Here is a 6,000-nt window from a genome sequence, read left to right as displayed (position 1 = left end):
AGTGTAACTCAGAGAGTGCAGGGGAAAGGGGAGTGTAACTCAGAGAGTGTGGGGGTAAGGAGAGTGTAACTCAGAGAGTGCAGGGGAAAGGGGAGTGTAACTCAGAGAGTGTGGGGGTAAGGAGAGTGTAACTCAGAGAGTGCAGGGGAAAGGAGAGTGTAACTCAGAGAGTGCAGGGGAAAGGGGAGTGTAATCCAGGGAGTGCAGGGGTAAGGAGAGTGTAATCCAGAGAGTGCAGGGGTAAGCGGAGTGTAACCCAAAGAGTGCATGGGTAAGGAGAGTGTAACTCAGAGTGTGCAAGGGAAAGGAGTGTTTATTTCAGAGAGTGCAGGGGAAAGGAGTGTGTATCTCAGAGAGTGCAGGGGTAAGAAGAGACTATGTCCCGCCCCACGGCGAGGCAGCCGAGTGCCTAACCCCCAGGGAGTACAAGAGGCACACGTTGTAGCGCGCCTACCTCTTCCCACAGCACCCCTGGGACGTGCCCTACTTTGCACATCCACAGAAATGCTGAGAACAAGACTTTCTCTGTTCAGGTTTATAGGGATGCTGGGGATGCCGCCTGGCCGAAAAGTAGTTTGGCCAGAACGAATCCCTCCGCCTTCAGGGAGAGACACGCTGCGAGCAGGGCAGCAGCCTCGGCCACGCTGCCTGCTGCAGCAGTGTTTCCCCCTGCAGCTGTGATCCCCAGGGACGCCACGGGCTTGCAGGACAGGTAAGTTCCTTAAATGTGTAACTCAGAGAGTGCAGGGGTAAGGAGGGTGTAACACAAAAACTACAGAGGTAAGGAGTGAGTAACACAAACATTGCAAGGGTAGGGGGAGTGTAACACAGTGAATACAGGGGTCAGGAGGGTGTAACATAGAGAGTGCAGGAGCCTGGAAAGATAAACAAAAAGATTGCAAGGGTAAGCAGAGTGTAATACAGAGAGTGCAGGGGTCAGGAATAAGTTAATCAAAGATACAGTGATAAGGAGAGTGTATGACTGTGAATGCAGGAGTCACTAAAGAAAAACACCAAGATTGCAGGGGTAAACATGGTGCAAAGACTTTAGGGATCAGGAGTGAATAACTCAGAGTGGAGGGCTAATACAGTGTAATGCAGAGAATGCAGACATGATGAGAAAGTGTAAGAGTGGAGGGTTAAGGAGTGTGTAATGCAGAGAGTGCAGGGTCAGGAAAGCATTTGACACAAAGTTTAGGGTCAGGAGTAAGTAACTTAAAGAGTGCAGAGGCAAGAAATGTGTATCACAGAGAGTGCAAGGGATCAGGATAAGGCATAAAGTGCAGAACTCAAGAGTATGTAATGCACAAAAATGAGAGAGATAGGAACCTGGATTGTTCAGAGTGCAGGTGTCAGTAGTACATAAAGCAGAGATAACAGGGCATACCACTCCTGACAACCACCGGCCAATAGAAATGATGCCCATTATGAGCGTGAGTAGCCATGTATCCCAAGCCTGTAACTGTATCCCCTGTAACTGTTCCCCTATCACTAACCCTATCTGTTATCCCATCATTACCACTCCATGTAACTTATTTAGCCTAACGTAACCCTTCCTGAACTATCCACTATCCCTTAGATTTTGCTTTTTCTCTGAAACGTCTTCCTGTTACAAGCTTGGACATAACCATAGAGGTACACACCGAGACTGCAAATCAGAAACTAAAATGTGAGGATATTTGCTTATTGAATTGAATAAGAAAACTGGCTTTATTCCTGGGTACCACAAACATTTCAGGGACAAAAGTATTAGTAAAATTTAACTAACACTAATCCTTCATTTTTACATTGACAAACACCGGAGATGTCAGTCTGCATTCCTCCTAATGGATTAATTTCCAGGGATATTAGATACTTCATGTGAGGGCAATTCATTGGCTAAGCAGGTCCGCGCTCCAGCTTAAGTGCAGTAATTAGGCCTGAGCTCTGACTTCTCTTCAATTATATGACCCGTCATTGTCGCACATTACTGTTTAAGTGGCTGATATTTAAGCTCGGAGATCCTGGAGAGCATTAGGATAATGAGTGACACTTATTTCCTATTGTTAAGGGAACACAGAGAAAGAGAAGCTGCTATCCATTCCATGGTAGGCCTTGTTAAGCAATAATTAACAATCAGTGTTTCTTATCGTTTCTTAACAAAATGATGTTGGAATCATAAATCGGCATTTCAATGGCTGGAAGTTGGAGAAAACATGGCGGTCAAGTTAACCTTTTGTTAACGAGGTGAGCATCTTCTGTGTTGGAAGAAGCAAAATGACAGGGTGGCGATAGGTGCCCTATCTAACATCACTAGAAATATTGGATAGCAGAAGTCCTTGATAGTGTTGATGAATATCTCAGTATTCGATTTGATGGCTATTCGATCGAATAGGCCAATTTTGTTCATCGAATTGGAACACCTTTAAAGTCAATAGGGAAAAAATTTGGGTTATTTTGTGGGACTATGTAGAGCTTCTACAGCCTTCAAATACATTTAAAAAGATACATAATAATACATAATACTGTTATGTACCCTTGTACTTATTCCCCATAGTTGGACATCTGGGAGTCACCTTTCCAAATTTCAGAGCGCCAAATTTGCGCCTTCAAATCCTGTGTTTTTTCGGTCAGGTCTATCCGAATTTGAACGTCCATATTCTGGTCGAATATAAGGACAACCCGAATTCGAACTCCAACACTAGTCCTCAAACTTTTCAACAGAGCATTTCAGTGATTCTCTCACTATATTCGTTTTTGTTTTGAGATGTCCTCAATCTGATGGCCACCATTATTTAGCTCACTTCCTGAGGGTTTAGATTGTCCTGGCCCCAACTACAGCCGTGACCAGACTGTGAAAGAAGAAGCAGAACGTTGATGAGCTCATATCTCTGCTGCTCTGCTTTCTCCTATTACAATGCTGAATAAAGCCAAGCAACCATAGCTAGAGTGCATGGACCATTTTGGTCCATAATGACATAACATCACACCGTTACTGCAGATTTGTTAACTGTTCCTCCGAGATGCGAATCTCCCATTCCACCACATGCCAAAGGTGCTCTATTAGATTGAGATCTGGTGACAGTGGTGGCCATTAGAGTTCAGTGAATGCATTGCCATGATCATAAAAACAGTTTGGGATGATTTGAGCTTTGTGACATGACATGTTATCTTCCTAGAAGTAGCCATCAGAAGATGATTACACTGCCGCCATAAAGGAATGGACATGGTCAGCAACAATACTAAGGGAGGCTGTAGCATATATATGATGCTCATTTGGCACTAAGGGGCCCAAACTGAGTCAAAAAAATTTCCCCATAACACCTACACTACCCACCTAAACTGTTGATACAAAGCAGCCTGGATTCATGAAATAGGTTGTTGACAGCAAATTGTAACCCTGACATCTAAATGTTGAAACAAAACATTAAGACTCATCAGGCCAGGCAACACTTTTCCAACCTTCTGTAGTCCAATTTTAGTGAGCCAATACCAAACGTAGCCTGTTTTTCTCCATACCTTGGTTGTAGTGACTGATTAATGCCTTTCTATCAATTTCTGAATAACTCTAGGCTATCCTACCTACTGGAAATGTTGGTTTCAAAAGAAATTTCATGGGGATTCCTCCTAAATGGAGTGTCTTGGATTCATAGTTACGTGTAATGTAGACTTTAAGACTGGTGACAGGGCCACTTTAAGAATTGCATTACAAGTATATAACTATATGTATACATAACTGATATACATATATATATATATATATATATATATATATTGTGAGGGGTTAAGCTCAGGATGGCCTTTGCTGGAGTCAAAGGACACTTGTCTGGTACATCCAACTCAGATCACACACTGAAGTTTAAGTGTTAAGCTGACTTGTAGTCAGGTTTATTTGAAGGTTGCAGATAAAATAACAAAATAGCAAAAGAAAACCTTGCCTGACCAGCACTTACTATACATCCAACATTCCTGTCTATCAGCTGGAGGGCTTCTCCCTGTCAGCTCCAAACAAAGCTTTCAGCAACCCTTTACTCAGGTTTCCGTTCATTCACATAGACCAACTTTCTGTGTCCCCAGAGCTCCTCACAGACCGACTGTCTGCGCCTCCAAACAGAGCTCCCGCACACAGTCCACAGTCTCTCAAAAAAGAGTGGCACTGACACAAACCCCTGTCTGTGTCTCTCCAAGCCAAGCTGAGCCCGCACAGACCTCTGTCTGTGTCTTTCCAAGTTACGCTGAGCCTGCACAGACCCCTGTCTGTGTCTCTCTAAGTTAGGCTCCTGACTGAGCTCCTGGCTCAGTGTTATATCCCCATCCTCAGTGTTTCTTCATTAATTATCTCCCAGGTGAGAGTCTTCCACCTGCTACTTCACACACGAGAGGAATCTTGGACAAATATACCTCACACAAAAGAGGAATCTTGGGCAAATATATCACCCTTTCACCTCCAATCCTGCCTTGGTGTCACAATATATATATACAGAGATAGGGACAGGTAAATTTAAATATGTTTGACACTGAAAACCCTTTGCCAAAGCTACTGCAACAGGGTTCTATGTTTTTGAGGGTTCTATGTTTTATGCACTCCTGATGACCTACTAATGACTTCCTCATTCATAACCTTGTCACATGCAAGACTTAGGAACACATTAGGGTTGCCCATGTTGTGTGGAATGGTCTTCCTCCTCCTTAATGACTTGCTTTTACTTTCAGTACAGTAAAAAGTGCTCCTAAAACACATCTTTTCAAACTTGCCTACCCATCTTCTTCTGTCTTTTAAAACCTCACTACTCGTTCTACTCTTTTCCTTTTCCTACTTTCTGCACATTTAAAAGAGCACTTAGAACCCATCTTTTTAAACTTGCCTACCCGTCGTCTTCTGTCCTAAATCCTCACTACTCACCCACCATTCCATATCCCCTTCCTATTGTGTGTTACTTCTTCCTATTGTGTGTTACTTCCCCCACCTCTTAGATTGTAAGCTCTTCTGCACAGTATCCTCTCCTCCTGTGTCATTGTACCTATGTCATTTGCAACCTCTATTTATTGTACAGCGCTGCATAATATGTTGGGGTTTATAAATACTGTATAATAGGAAGATTAATTAGATCTATGAAGAAAAATGTACAACTCACTTCCAGAATTGGCCTCAGACATTCTAGAACCCCTACAGATACAAATATCAACAGTTCGCTTATTACCTGCCCAACTTCCATCTCTACACCCAATAATCTAAAAAACAGATGACCAACAAAGAATATGGATCACTATCCCTCTGCCATGGGTCCTCCAATTAGGATTTGCATCAGAAATGAGGAAGGGTAATCATTGCAATCAATCCTGATGTATAGCCAAAGGGGATTTAATGAAAATGGCCAGCAGTGCAAAAAAAAAGCCTGATTAACAAAGTGATATATGTGTGATGTATTCTCTTTTCTTTCCTTTCTTTCCTTCTTTCTTTCTTCCTCTTTCTTTCTTACTTTCTTTCCTCCTTTTTTTCTTTCTTTCTTACTTTTTCTTTCTTTCTTTCTTTCTTTCTTTCTTTCTTTCTTTCTTTCTTTCTTTCTTTCTTTCTTTCTTTCTTTCTTTCTTTCTTTCTTTCTTTCTTTCTTTCTTTCTTTCTTTCTTTCTCTCTTTCTTTCTTAAAATTTTGCCTTACCCTCCAAAGTTTGAATCATTTCAATGAATCCCAATATCAGCACAATATAATAAATTTAGGAAGAAAAATCTAAATTTATTTCTGAATTCAAGAATATTTAATCCACCCGCTTTCTATATTTGGAAGAAGCGCAACCATTTGCCTATTATAAAGCTTAAGAAGGTTGTGACCACTCATAAAATTCCCGGCCACCACTGGCTGACCTTGACGATGGCGTTAATTAAAAGGAACGTCTTACACAGCCTTGCATTATTTCTTAACACGTTTCAGAAATCTTCCGACAAAATGATGTGTTCTTTGGAAACCTCACATACTCAACCTTGGGTTAATAATGGAGGAATTTGGTGTCACGGTCTCACAAC

The sequence above is a fragment of the Pyxicephalus adspersus genome, chromosome 3 (assembly GCF_032062135.1).
Source record: "Pyxicephalus adspersus chromosome 3, UCB_Pads_2.0, whole genome shotgun sequence".
NCBI lineage: Eukaryota > Metazoa > Chordata > Amphibia > Anura > Pyxicephalidae > Pyxicephalus > Pyxicephalus adspersus.
Note: the sequence above shows the minus strand (reverse complement) of the source record.